A 13,884-nucleotide genomic window follows, 5' to 3' on the forward strand; every position below is an offset into this window, starting at 1 on the left:
AACAGACCGAGACTTCATCTCAATCAATCAATCAATCAGACACATATGAATTCTGATCAGTTCTGAGGAGAAACTAAACACCGAGTTTGATGAACTGCTCACCGGGGGGCACTCTCACTTCAGATCACCTGGTGTGAGAAGAGCCTGAAGAGGTGGTACATAATAAGCTGAGGCTGCAGTGATGGAGGCAGCAGGTCGTGCCAAGTCCCGAAGGTGGGAACCAGCCTGTTGTGTCTGAGGAACTGAAAGAATACTGCCATGAACAGAGGGAAAGAGGGAGGGGTTTGAGGTGACGTCAGAGGCAGGCTCTTAAAGGTCTGCTCGGGAGGGCAGATTTTTCTTCTATGTCTTATAAGAAGCCACTGGGAAAGGTTCTGTCTGTTTAACAGTTTTATTGAGATATAATCCACACACCATATGATTCACCCAATTAAAGCATATAATTCGACCTGGCACAGCGGCTCATGCCTGTAATCCCAGCACTTTGGGAGGCTGAGGCAAGCGGATCACCTGAGGTCAGGGGTTTGAGACCAGCCTGGCCAACATGGCAAAACCTCCTGTCTACTAAAAATACAAAAATTAGCCGGTGTGGTGGCAGGCGCCTGTAATTCCAGCTACTCGGGAGGCTGAGGCAGGAGAATGGCTTGAACCCAGGAGGCAGAAGTTGCAGTGAGCCAAGACTGCGCCATTGCACTCCAGCCTAGGCAACAAGAGCGAGACTCCATCAAAAAAAAAATCCATTATTCAATGGTTTTTAGTAAATTCATAGATATGTGCAACCGTCCTCTCCCAACTCCCAGCCCTAGACAGCCACAAACCTACTTTCTGTCTCTATAGACTTCCTAGTTCCGAACTTGAATATGAAAGTAATCATGTGGTTATTTTGAGTCTGGCTTCTTCCACTTAGCATAATGTCATCAAGGTCAATCCATATCGTGGCATGCCACTGCGCTTCCTTCCTTTTAATGGCTGAATAATATTTCCGTTGTATAGCATGGCACTTTTCGTTCATCCATTCGTCAGGTGATGAACATTTGAGTTATTTCAGCCTTTTGATTATGACGAATAATGTTGCTAAAACATACCTGTATGTGTTTTGTGTGGACATGTGTTTCATTTTCTTGGGTAGATGCCTAGGAGTGGAATTTCTGGATCACATGGTAACTGTTGAATTATTTAAGGAGCTGTTGGACTGTTCTCTAAAGTGGTTGTACCATTTTACATTCCCAAAAGCCGGTGTTGGAGGGTTCCAATTTCTCCACCTCTTCACCAACACTTGTTATTCTCTGACTTTGATTCTAGCCAAGCCAGTGGGTATGAAGTTATTTCTCATTGTGGTTTTGATGGACATTTCTCTGATAACTAATGACACTGAGCATCTTTTCATGTGCTTTATTGGCCGTTTCTATGTCTTCCTTGGAGAAATGTCTACTCAGATCCTTTGCACATTTTTAAATTGGTTCTTTTGTCTTTTTATTATTGAGTTGTAATCATTCCTTATACATTCTAGATACTAGTTCATTACCAGACATATCACTGCAAATATTTTATCCCACACTGTGGGTTGTCACTTCCTTGATGGTGCCCTTCGAAGCACAAAAGGTTTTAATTTGATGAATTCCAAATTGTCTATTTCTCTTCTGTTGTCCATTGGAAAGTTTTAAGTAGGGGAGAGGAGTGTGAATTAATTTAAAATTTTCAAGAATCCATAAGAGTCTGCTTTGTGGAAAAAGAATTTTAAGATGCCATATTAGTCAGGATTCTCTAGAGGGACAGAACTAATAGGATATATATATATATATACAGAGAGAGAGAGAGACAGAGAGAGAGACAGAGAGAGAGAGAGAGAGAGAGGAGTTTTTAAAATATTAACTCACATGATCGCAAGGTCCAAAAATAGGCCATCTGCAGGCTGAGGAGCAAGGAGAGCCAGTCTGAGTCCTGAAACTGAAGAACTTGGAGTCTGATGTTTGAGGGCAGGAAGCATCCAGCATGGGAGAAAGATGTAGGCTGGGAGGCTAGGCCAGCCTGGCCTTTTCACGTTTTTTTCCACCTGCTTCATATTCTAGCTGCACTGGCAGCTGATTAGCTGGTGCCCACCCAGATTAAGGGTGGGTCTGCCTTTCCCAACCCACTGACTCAAATGTTAATCTCCTTTGGCAACACCCTCACAGACACACCCAGGATCAATACTTTGCATCCTCCAATCCAATCAAGTTGACACTCTATATTAACCATCACAGATACCAAGAGTGAAAATAGAAAGACCAATTAGAAACCCAAATCAGACTTGCTTAAACAATAAAGATGATTTCGTATTTCAATAACTGGAATGTTCAGCTGAAGGACAGTCTTCAGACACTGATCAGGGATTGGCTCCATTTCTCCGTGACTGTTTCAGCTCTGCCCCCGTTCAGCTTCATCCCCACGTGGGTTTTCCTCATCCTGTGGGGTAGTTTCCAGGGACAACGGGGATCCATTCTTCTGCCCAAGCAAATGCCACTCTTCTAGCCATTGACCAAAGTCCAGAACTTCACTCTGATTGGTTTATGTCACATGCTCACCCTGGAACAATCACTGTGGCCATGTGAATGCCACTGGCCACTTGGCTTAGTGGCTATTGTGGTGACAAAACCCTTCCTGAGCCAATAACTGTGGCAAGGGGGATAGAGTTCTGCCAGCTGGACAACGCTGCTAGAATCCACCCAGGGTTGCTACACAATGGGGAGGGGCAGCAGAACACTCGACAGGTGTCATCGGCCACGGACATGTAATCACGGAATGTAAGCTGCCCCCAGGGAAGGGGCATAACCTTGGGCACAGCAGCTCTTTTTAGCCAATGGAAGGACACAGCCATGAAGCAACAGCAGTCAACACTCCCCATGACTGGAGGTGTGAGTGTCTCCTCCTGAAGCAGAGTCTGGGCTACATACCACAGCATCCACTACAGTATGGAACCAACATTGTTGACTCTGAGATGGCTATCTGCCTACAGGAGGTTTACTGGAGTGTGCTCTTGGCAATGACGCCAACAAGGAGGTGGCAAAAATAAGGTTGGGTAAGAGAAGCTAAATCATAAAGTTGAATCATGATGTGGGTGCTTACAAGGGCCTCAGTGGACCCCCATGGGAAGCTTAAAGCTGGGAAGGGCCTTCAGGGTTGTCCCAAATTGAGAAAAGGAGGGCAGTCCTTTGTATCCCCAAATCTATCAGTCATGGAATGTAAGCTGCCCCCAGGGAGGGAGTATAACCTTGGGCACAGCAGCTCTTTTTAGCCAATGGAAGGACACAGCCATGAAGCAACAGCAGTCAACACTCCCTATGACTGGAGGTGTGAGTGTCCCCTCCTGAAGTGGGGTCTGGGCTACACACCACAACATCCACTACAGTACGGCACCAACATTGTTGGCTCTGAGGGGCTACTGCAAAAGTCCACATAGCCATTTGGAACCAAGGTGGTGGCAATTGTAAAAAAGTGGGAAAAATGTCAGCAGAATTTGAATATGTTTTGGTGCTCAAATTATCAGAAATTGCCAAAAAATGTTGGGAGCTGGTGATGGAAAGAGAACCCAATGAGATTTGGGGGCTTGAGCAATTGGATTGGTGGTGTCATTGATACAGATGACAGAGTGTTCGCTGAGCACCTAGGCACTGAATAGAGATTTATTTCCTTCTTCCTAACCCTCTCTCACTTTATTCTGAAGTTCATATGAGCCATAAGAAGGATTGGAAGAAGTTTTCGAAGCAACTTCCTGGGAGTCCATGAATTAGCAGCAGTGAGAGGCTAGAGGCCTGACAAAGAATTGGGAAGCAGCTGCTATATCCCAAGCAGCAAATGCCAGTGTGGATGGAGAAGAGAGAGCTTCATTCTGTGGCAGGAGAGCTTGGCTGCTGACCATGAGACTGCACCCTTGGGATTTGTCCCTTGGATTCTTTAGCATCTGAGCTCTAACCTCTGAAACACAAGAAACAATGAGCAAGGTGATTTGTCCAGGCCACCTCTACTTCTGGAGAAAGGAGTCATAGCAAATGATCCACCACTATCTAGTCCCTGAGTGGATTTATATAAACCACCCCGAAGACACTGGGGTACTCTAAGATTGGCCCCAGATAAGCCATGGGGATACAGCACAGAAAAACTGTCCATGGCCAATATCAAAGATGCAGCTGGAGACCAGGCATCATGGGAGGTTCACAAAGGGGAGGCCTTGTCTTGTCCGCAGGAAGCTGTGCTCACAGCTTGTCTCCTCAGACTTGCTAGAGAGGCAACAGCCATAACAAAGGCTCAGACCTCACTTTTGGAGTGGCCACCATATGTTTTGGTTTTAGCTTTGCCTAGAAGCCTTGCAAATTGTTTAGTAAAGCCAGGCCAGAACATACACCCAAATGCTACTGCACCGATCCCAAGCTACCTGTTTGACTTATTAGATGCTATAGAGGGTGAAGATATTATCACTCTACTAAGTGCCTCCTTATCAATGAGTCCCAGTAAGGAGCATGAGCCCACTTATCCCTGTTTGCAGTGCTACATTAAAAATCATTTATGAGGCCAGGCACGGTGGCTCACACCTGTAATCCCAGCACTTTGGGAGGCTGAGGCGGGTGGATCACGAGGTCAGGAGATCGAGACCATCCTGGCTAACAAGGTGAAACCCCATCTCTACTAAAAATACAAAAAATTAGCCAGGCGTCATGGCGGGCGCCTGTAGTCTCAGCTACTCGGGAGGCTGAGGCAGGAGAATGGCATGAACCCGGGAGGCAGAGCTTGCAGTGAGCCTAGATCGCGCCACTGCACTCCAGTCTGGGCAACAGAGCGAGACTCTGTCTCAAAAAAACAAAATAAATAAATAAATAAAAATCATTTATGGCTGGGTGCAGTAGCTCATGCCTGTAATCTCAACACTCTAGCAGGCCGAGGTAGGCTGATCACTTGAGCCCAAGAGTTCAAGACAAGCCTGGACAACATGGTGAAACCCCATCTCTACAAAAATACAAAAATTAGCCGGGCATGGTTGTGCATGCTTGTAGTCCCAGCTACTTGGGAGGCTGAGGTGTGAGGATCACTTGAGCCCAGGAGGTTGAGGCTGTAGTAAGCCGTGATCATACCACTGCACTCCAGCCTGGGCAACAGACTCTGTCTCAAAAAAAAATTTTTTTTTAAATTTTAAAAATCGTTTATATAAGGCTGGGTGTGGTGGCTCAAGCCTGTAATCCCAGAACTTTGAGAGGCTGAGGTGGGAGGATCACTTGAGCCCAGGAGTTCAAGACCAGCCTGGGTAACATAGTGAGGTCCTGTCTCCACAAAAAATAAAACATTAGCCGGGCATAGCGGCATGCGCCTGTGGTCACAGTTACTTGGGAGCCTGAGGCAGGGGGATCACTTGAGCCTAGGAGGTCAAGGCTGCAGCAAGCCATAACTGCGTCACTGCACTCCAGTCTGGGTGACAGAATGAGACCCTGTATCAAAAAAAAAAAATCATTTATTATTGCCCTTGGATAGAATCTTTAAATTCACAGAAACACTTAAAACCCTATAGAGGGAGAAGTGCTGAATTGTCGAATTCTCCAACAATGCTTCCTCTTTCTAGATGTTTGCTCAGCATCAGTTCAGATACCACTGAATAGAAGGCAACACCCAACCACACAGCCAGAGGCCTCCTGGGTAAATCGGGGACTGCTCTCCTCTGACCCCTCTTTCTCCTGCCTCTACCCCTTGGCTTCACAGCAATTATTCATTTTTTAACACTCAAATGCTGGGTGCCTGTTGCCTATGTCAGGGGCACGCTGTTACTCCCTACACACAGGTAAAATTGATTAACCGAATCTTGCCGTCCACTGGCTTACCGTGCAACGATAGAGACTGGAAGCAACAGACGAGGGTGAGCTTTGGAAGAGCTGATGAGGCCATGATTAATTTCAACTGAGAGGTAAGAGAGGCGGAAGGAAGGAGGTGGATTTCAGCTGGGACATAAAGGATGGGCAATATTTCAGCAACAGAAAAGTAAGAAGAGGGCATTCCAAATCTCCGAAGGCTGTTTTAAAACACGACCTGAAAATTCTGTGGCCATCTCCTGGGAGGTAGAATCCACCCCCATCCCCTTCATCCTGGGCCCAACAACCTGCTTAACCAGGGTCAGTTTCCAAACCCAGGTCCTGAAGTGGCAGCTTCCTCTTCCTGACTCTTAGGACGCTCACTCTCAGAGCGCAGCTTCCAGAGGAGAGAAGATACCCCCAGCATCCATGAGAAGAGACCTCCAGGAGAAGCTTGTGTGGGTGTGCCGACCACTGGCCCCAGCTGAGGTCCCAGCCAACATCAGCTCCGACTTCCAGCCATGTGAGTGAACTGGCCCAGCTCCCTGGCTTCGGGCCACCCCAGCTGGTGCCGCTGATACAGGAGGTAGAAAGAAATTATTTAGACAGATAGTGAGGACAAAAGAGTCCTCGACAGAACTTCCCTTCTAACAAAAAACAGCTCAAGAAATTATTTTTTTCCTAACGAAGAATAGCCTGAAAAATCATACTACAGACACAGATAAACAAAGACAACTAGAAAAACTAGAAACTTACATGGGGGAATGCCAACGATGACATCTATAGAAACGAGCCTATCTGGGGGCTGGACATGTCCACCATGGAAGTTCCATCTTCCCCTTCTTTGTTAACACGTGTACAGTAAAAAAGAAGTGGGCAACATGAAAATTCAGACTGAAAACACACCTATAATAAATTACTGGGGTGGGGGTTGCCAGAAATGTACACCCTATACAAATGACACACCTGGTCCTAATCAATTTTTCATGCCCTCTGTAGATCAGACACTGCCTCCCCAGTGACTCATCTATAAAACACCCCACATTTAACCACAGATCAACAACCCATTTTTCCGGGACCCCCTTCTATAACAGAGAGCTATTCTCTCTCTTTGATCTATTAAACTTCCGCTCTTAACCTAACTCTTTGTGGGTCCACGTCTTTAATCTCCATGACCATGAGACAACGAACCACGGGTATTACCCCAGACAACGAGGCCACTTCACTATGCCAAGAACACCGCTGGACTTCAGTGTCTCCCTCGGTAAAGTGAGACTAGTCATATCTAACTGCAGGGCTGCTGTGAGGATTAAACGAAACACAACACATGGTGGCCCCATCTAATAGAGACCAGCAGGACAAACCTACAGACAAGCAGAGGCGGGCTTCTCGGATCACTGCAACAAGAGAGGGCATCTCAGAGGACCCATGGGGCAACTCTAACCAAGCGAGCCAACAGGATTACCATAGGGTGTTGGAGAAGGGAAGGATGTAGGAAAGATTTAAATAAAGCAGTGTTTTAATAGGCTCAAAGCAAAACACAACTGTGTATAAAGGAATTACGGTCAGACCTGGGCTACGAAGTGGATGGAGGTTCCTCTTTCCTTGGAAATGATGAAGTTAAGACAAATGTGCAATGTTGTGTCCAGAAAGCCCTGGGTTGGAAATCAAGGCAGCTTCTCAGTGTTAAGATGACTCAGGTCCTTCAGACAAAAGAAGGATGTTCCATTCTTACTCTATTTATCTCAAATAGCACAGTTTATAACAGTCTGTGCTTTTTCAGGAATAAGATTTTTCAGCACTGTAACTTTTTGTTGATTAACAAAAGCAGTTTTAGCAGGTTCACAGATGTAAATATGTGGAGCCTGGCATATGGTGAACATTCGGTAATAATTTCCCCATCCCCACCTCACTCATCTCCTCTTCTCTCTCACTTTCAAGCTCAGCAACTTCTCCTGCCCACTCCCTATCAAGGAAAAGTCCCATAATGTACCCATCAACCACCATGGCTAATGCACCTGGTAAGTAGAGGAAACCCCCAGAGTAGGAGCCTCCATCTGTTCACAACAGCCAAAAGGTGAAAACAACCCAAGCGTCCACTAACAGATGGATGGATAAACAAAATGAGGTCTAGTCATATGATGGAATGTGACTCTGCTTTAAGAAGGAAGGAAATTGACACATGCCACGGCATGAATGGACCTTGAAGACGTTAGGCTAAGTAAAATCAATCACTCACAAAAGGACAGTACTGTAGGATTCTACTTACATGAGATGTCTAGAGTAGTTAAATTTATAAAGACAGAAAGTAGGATGACAGTTGCCAGGGGTCAGGGGGAGGGGGAATGAGGAGTTGGCATTTAATGGGGATAGAGTTTCAGTTTGGGGTGATAAAAAGCTCTGGAGATGAAGGTTGTACAACGATGTGAGTGCATTTAATGCCACGGAACTGTACACTTAAAAACAGATAAAGGCCAGGTATGGTGGCTCACGCCTATAATCCCAGCACTTTGGGAGGCTGAGGTGGGTGGATCACCTGAGGTCAGGAGTTTGAGACCAGCCTGACCAACATGGCAAACCCCCATCTCCACTAAAAAAAATACAAAATTAGCTAGGCACGGTGGCATAAGACTGTAATCCCAGCTACTCAAGAGGCTGAGGAAGGAGAATTGCTTGAACCCGGGAGGCAGAGGTTGTAGTGAGTCGAGATAGTGCAATTGCACTCCAGCCTGGGCAACAAGAGCAAAACTCCATCTCAAATAAATAAATAAATAAAATGGTTAAAGTGAGCTGGGCACAGTGGCTCACGCCTGTAATCCCAACACTTTGGGAGGCTGAGGTGGGCAGATCACTTGAGGCCAGGAGTTGAGACCAGCCCGGGAAAAATAGTAAAACCCCATCTCTACCAAAAAAAAATACAGAAATTAGTCAGGTGTGTTGTGGCTTTCATCTGTAGTCCAGCTGTTTGGGAGGCTGAGGTGGTAAGATTGCTTGACACCAGGAGGTCGAGGCTGCAGTGACCTATGATCACACCACTGTACTCCAGCCTGGGTGACAGAGTGAGACCCTGTCTCAAAAAAAAAAAAGTTAAAGTGGTAAATTTTATTTTATGTTATGTGCATTTTATCAGTATTTTTAAAAGGCTTCATCTGCCTATCCCCACTGAAAATAAGACTACTCTACCTATGATCCGAACCTCAGAATGAATGAGAAAGTCAAGAGAGGAGCACTGTGTGTCTCCTGAGCACCCCTAGGAAGAGGTACATGTCCCCTGTCGGATCTACCCTGTTCATTCTGTGGGTATATTAGCCCAGATTCTTCACCCTGAGAACATTAAGCCCTGTATTAGTCAAAGTCAAGCTAAACTCCTGTGGCAAGTTATTCCAAAATACAATGGCTAAAACTATAGAATCTTCTCTCTAAAGTAACAGCTACATGGTGAGCCATCCAGGTTGGAGGGTGGCACTGATCTTCCCGGTCATTCTAGACTTGGGTTCCTTCCCTGCCACTGCTCCAGTGTCCCCAAGGGCCCTGTGGGGGTCTGCATGGTAGAAGCAAGGGTGCCCCAAGTCCAACAATTCCGCCTGGTGGAAGAGGAACAGGACCTGGCTAAGCAGTTGGGATTATCACCTCCACTCCCATTCCATTGGCAAGGCCTTGGGCGCCCACCGGGGGAGCTGTCTGGTGAAGTGTGGCAGGCAGTATATACCTGGCTGCAGTTCTGCGACTGTGGAGGAATTTCCAGAATCTGCAACTTTGATTTTGATTGCTTGCGGTCTCTTCCACAAGCCCTAAAACAAGAGTCACTCTCAACTCTGGTGCTTGGGGACAGTTCTTTGTTTTAACCCAGAAAGATGACCTAAGTGACTAGAACTCAGAATAGGCACCTGGGAGTCCCTTAATTAGACAGAGGGGGTTTGCAGCCATAGTTCTACCTGCCGTGTTGTAACAGTGTCACCATCAGCTGCTGAGGCAGGGCAAGTGACTTGCTGCTAATAACATAAAGTACTCATGTCTGCAAACCACTTATTCTTTTAACTAAATTAGAGAGTAATCAAGGTTAGCCTTTTAATAACATCACTTTCACTCATGAAAAACCATACAAGCTTCCTGAGTGGAATAAAAAGGGAGAGTGATCCTAGCGGGCTGGAGCAGCCACGGGTGTGTGTGTGTGCGTCGGCAAAGAATGGCAAAGGTGAAGGATTGCAGTAGTCAAAGAAATCTCACAGGAGGCAGTAGGTTTTAGGGGAAAGAGCTTGAATGTGGGCATCCAAGAACTTGGGTTCTGGCTTTTGATATGTCATTAACTAAGTTGAATGAGGACATTCCTTGAAAGCCTATACTGTGCCAAGCACATGCCCAGTGTGGGTCTTGGGCAGGCCACATGACATCTCTCCCTTGCCCATCGCCTCCACCCTCCGCCCCCAACAAAACAGAATGTTGAATTCATGTCCTCTAAGACTTTCTTCAGCTCTGCTACAACCTGATTCTAGGAAGTAGAAGCTCACCCTCTGATCTTGGGAAGCAAAATAACTGCAGAAAAAAGGAAGGCTGTACAAAGAAAAAAATCCCAGTCACATATGTGGTCTTCCTGGCAAGAGGGCATGACTTGAGTCCAATCGCAAGAAAATTTCAGATAAACCTAAATGAAAAATGCTGTATTTTTAGAAGTGGGGAGGTGGAATTGTGTGCTTCCAAAGTGTCCATGCCAAAAAAAAAAAAAGCACAAAAAGGGCATGAAAATGTTCCAAATGAATAGAGGCTGAAGAGACAAGATAGTTTAACCCAACATCTGACTCTAGGCTGGAGCCTGTAAAAAAGAGAGGAAAATGGTGTTTTGAAAAAAAAAAAAATGATACAGGCTGGGCATGGTGGCCCACGCCTATAATCCCAGCACTTTGGGAGGTCGAGACGGGTGGATCACCCTGAGGCTGGGAGTTCGAGACCAGCCTGTCCAACATGATGAAAACCCTCTCTACTAAAAAAATTTTAAAAATTAGCCGGACATGGTGGTGGGTGCCTGTAATCCCAGCTACTTGGGAGGCTGAGGCAGGAGAATAGCTTGAACCCGGGAGGCAAAGGTTGCAGTGAGCCCAGATTGCACCACTGCACTCCAGCCTGGGCAACAAGAGTGAAACTCCATCTCAAAAAAAAAAAAAAAAAGACAAATATGATTTCTCTTATATGAAGTACCTACATTAGCCAAATTCATAAAGAAAGAAAGTTGAATAGAGGTAACCAAGGGCTGGGGACAGCAGGGAAGGGGGAGTTACTGCTTAATGGGTACAGAGGTTCTGTTTAAGGTGACAAAAAAGGTCTAGAGATGATTAGTGGGGATGGTTCTACAACATTGTGAATGTATTTAATGCCACTCAACTGTACACTTAAAAATGGATGCTGACCAGGCGCAGTAGCTCATGCCTGTAATCTCGGCACCTTGGGAGGCCGAGGCAGGCGGATCACATGAGGTCAGGAGTTCGAGACCAGCCTGGCCAATATGGTGAAACCCCGTCTCTACTAAAAATACAAAATTAGCTGGGCAATGGTGATGTGCACCTGTAGTCCCAGCTACTCGGGAGGCTGAGGCAGGAGAATCACTTGAGCCCAAGAGGTGGAGGTTGCAGTGAGCCGAGATTGCGCCACTGCACTCCAGCCTGGGCAACAGAGCAAGACTGTCTCAAAAAAAAAAGTAAAAGGGGGTGTTACAACTTATTTAGAATTTGTCTAGCAGATTTTCCAGCTTTTACTGGAAGCCCCCTCACCCCTAATAATGTGTGAAATGGAAAACTGCATGTATATTTTACCACACTGAAGAAACAAAAAAAAAGAAGTTATTCCTCTGGGCTCCACTGTACCAGGGGCTTCTCTTTGTCAGAGCATGAGGAATACCGCAGTGTAACGTGCCTCTCTGTTGGCTATGTGCTCCCTGGGGCCAGTGACTGTGCCTGAGACAGTTGCTCGTATAATTAGGTTGTTAATGTGCATTTGGTTTTAATGAAAAAAGAAATGAGCAACACGCCCTGGTGCATTTCCGGAAGCCTGTGCATTTCCAGAAGGCTGTGCATTTCCGGAGGCCTGTGCATTTCCAGAAGCCTGTGCATTTCTGGAAGCCTGTGCCTGTACAGTGGGCTTCACAGGGGTGTGTGCCTCGTGCAGCTGCGCATTCAGCCCACGGTCCAGAGCAGCCAGTGACCTGGGATATTTAGCAGGGAGTTATGATTTGGCCTCTGTTTTCTCCACAAGGATCAGCCCTGAGGCCAACTGGGACAGAGACCACACAGCACACAGAGGGCACTGGCAGTGTGGGCCACCGCAGTTCGAGGGTTCTGTTCCAAGCAGGATTGCTGCCCAAACACAGCAGGCCTGGAGAGGCTGCGATCAACTCACAACCCTGAGAAAACAAACTCGATCGTGAGTGCGTTGTGGAAGCTGTGATGTCTGTGGCCCATGGGGACAAAGTTAACTGTCTTAACGTAAAGACAAATGAAGGGGCCCTCTTCTGGTAAGAGAATTAAATCCCTCCATCCGGGGAGGAAAAGCATGACTTTCCAGGCTGAGAGGAAAAGGAAGGACTTCGCTGTAATCCAGTCAGCAACAGCAGCAAATTTAAGGGGGGAAATGTGTCAAATGCAGGAAAGGGGTCAGAAAAACAAACAGCATTCATTGCCCCTCAGGCGCCCTTCAGGGAAAGCAGACAGGCCTGGAGGAACAGGCTCGCAGTCCACTGCCCTTTGCTGTGAATCCCAAACAGCCCTGCGATCACCGGTTGGGCTTCCCACGCACCTTCACATTCAGGAGGAGCTGCCCGGGGTACCAAGCTGAGGATTTCTGTCCCGGGACAAGCAGCCTCCCTGGGGAAAATCAATGCTGGCATGTGGCTTCCAGGAGAGGCCCCCGTGACTTCAGAGGGCTGCTGTGCCTCTGAGTTCAGTTTGCCTGAAAAATCTTCCAAACGCAGCTCTAGTGCCACTTCCTCCAGGAGGCCCACCAGCCGGCCCCCACCACTCCTGGACCCCTGCCTAAGAATACTTATGCCTTACACACTACAATATGGAGAAATTACTAATACAAAAACAAAATGTCCAAGTCCACTCCAAACATAGGAGGGAGAATCAAGGCGGAAAGATACAGTGGTCTTAACTTGTGCTTGAAAGATTTTACTTTTAGGTCAGGCGTGGTGGCTTACGACAGTAATCCTAGCATTTTGGGAGGCCGAAGCAGGCGGATCACCTGAGGTCGGGAGTTCGAGACCAGCCTGGCCAATATGGAGAAACCCTGTCTCTGCTAAAAATACAAAAATTAGCCGGGCGTGGTGACATGCACCTGTCATCCCAGCTTCTCGGGAGGCTGAGGCAAGAGAATCGCTTGAACCCGGGAGGCAGAGGTTGCAGTGAGCCAAGACCCCACCTTTGCACTCCAGCCTGGGCAACAAGGGCAAAAACTCCATCTCAAAAAAAAAACAAAAAAATTTTTACTTTTGCCGGGCGTGGTGGCCCATGCCTGTGATCCCAGGACTTTGGGAGGCCGAGGCAGGAGGCTCACTGCAGCCCAGGAGTTCAAGGCTGCAGTGAGCTGTATCATGCCACTGCTCGCCAGCCTGCCCCACAAACATTTTTTTCTCACTTTTGCATATTTTACAAAGCACACACCCACGCGAGCGCATTGCCAGCCCCCTCGCCCCCCAGGACAAAGTGGAGACCCTGTCAGTGAGGAGGCTACCGCTTAAGTCCCTGGGATTCTCCAGAGAAGGAGGAGAAGGCTCTGCAGAGCCATGCGCCCTGGACGGAAGAACTTTCAAAAGTAATTCAACAAAATAGAAACTTGTCGAATTACATTGCAGACAGCGCGTGCGGAGTAAATGTGTGTCCACGGAATATTCGTCGGGCACAAGAGGAATTCCCTGTCAGCTACCAGGACCGTGGGTGCTCTGAGGCCGAGTCACGCTCCCCCGGGATAAAGAGGGTGGGGGCGCACACAGGCAAGGAGGAGGCAGGGTGGGGGGGGGGTGCAGAATAAGGAACTAAGGTAAAAACGCCCAGTACTGGACTCCCCTCCGAGCAGCACCCCGAGAGGG

The 13,884-nt window shown here is 47.2% G+C and overlaps 1 non-coding gene across 1 annotated transcript; it reads left to right on the top strand.

Annotated features, from left to right (window-relative positions):
• The first annotated feature begins 11,507 nt into the window (after positions 1-11,507).
• LOC115933620 (U7 small nuclear RNA) lies at positions 11,508-11,568 on the top strand. Its single transcript, XR_004069486.2, has one exon. It is a non-coding gene; the product is annotated as a U7 small nuclear RNA (small nuclear RNA).
• Positions 11,569-13,884: the final 2,316 nt, after the last annotated feature.

This window comes from Gorilla gorilla, chromosome 12, assembly GCF_029281585.2.
Source record: "Gorilla gorilla gorilla isolate KB3781 chromosome 12, NHGRI_mGorGor1-v2.1_pri, whole genome shotgun sequence".
Classification (NCBI taxonomy): Eukaryota; Metazoa; Chordata; class Mammalia; order Primates; family Hominidae; genus Gorilla; species Gorilla gorilla.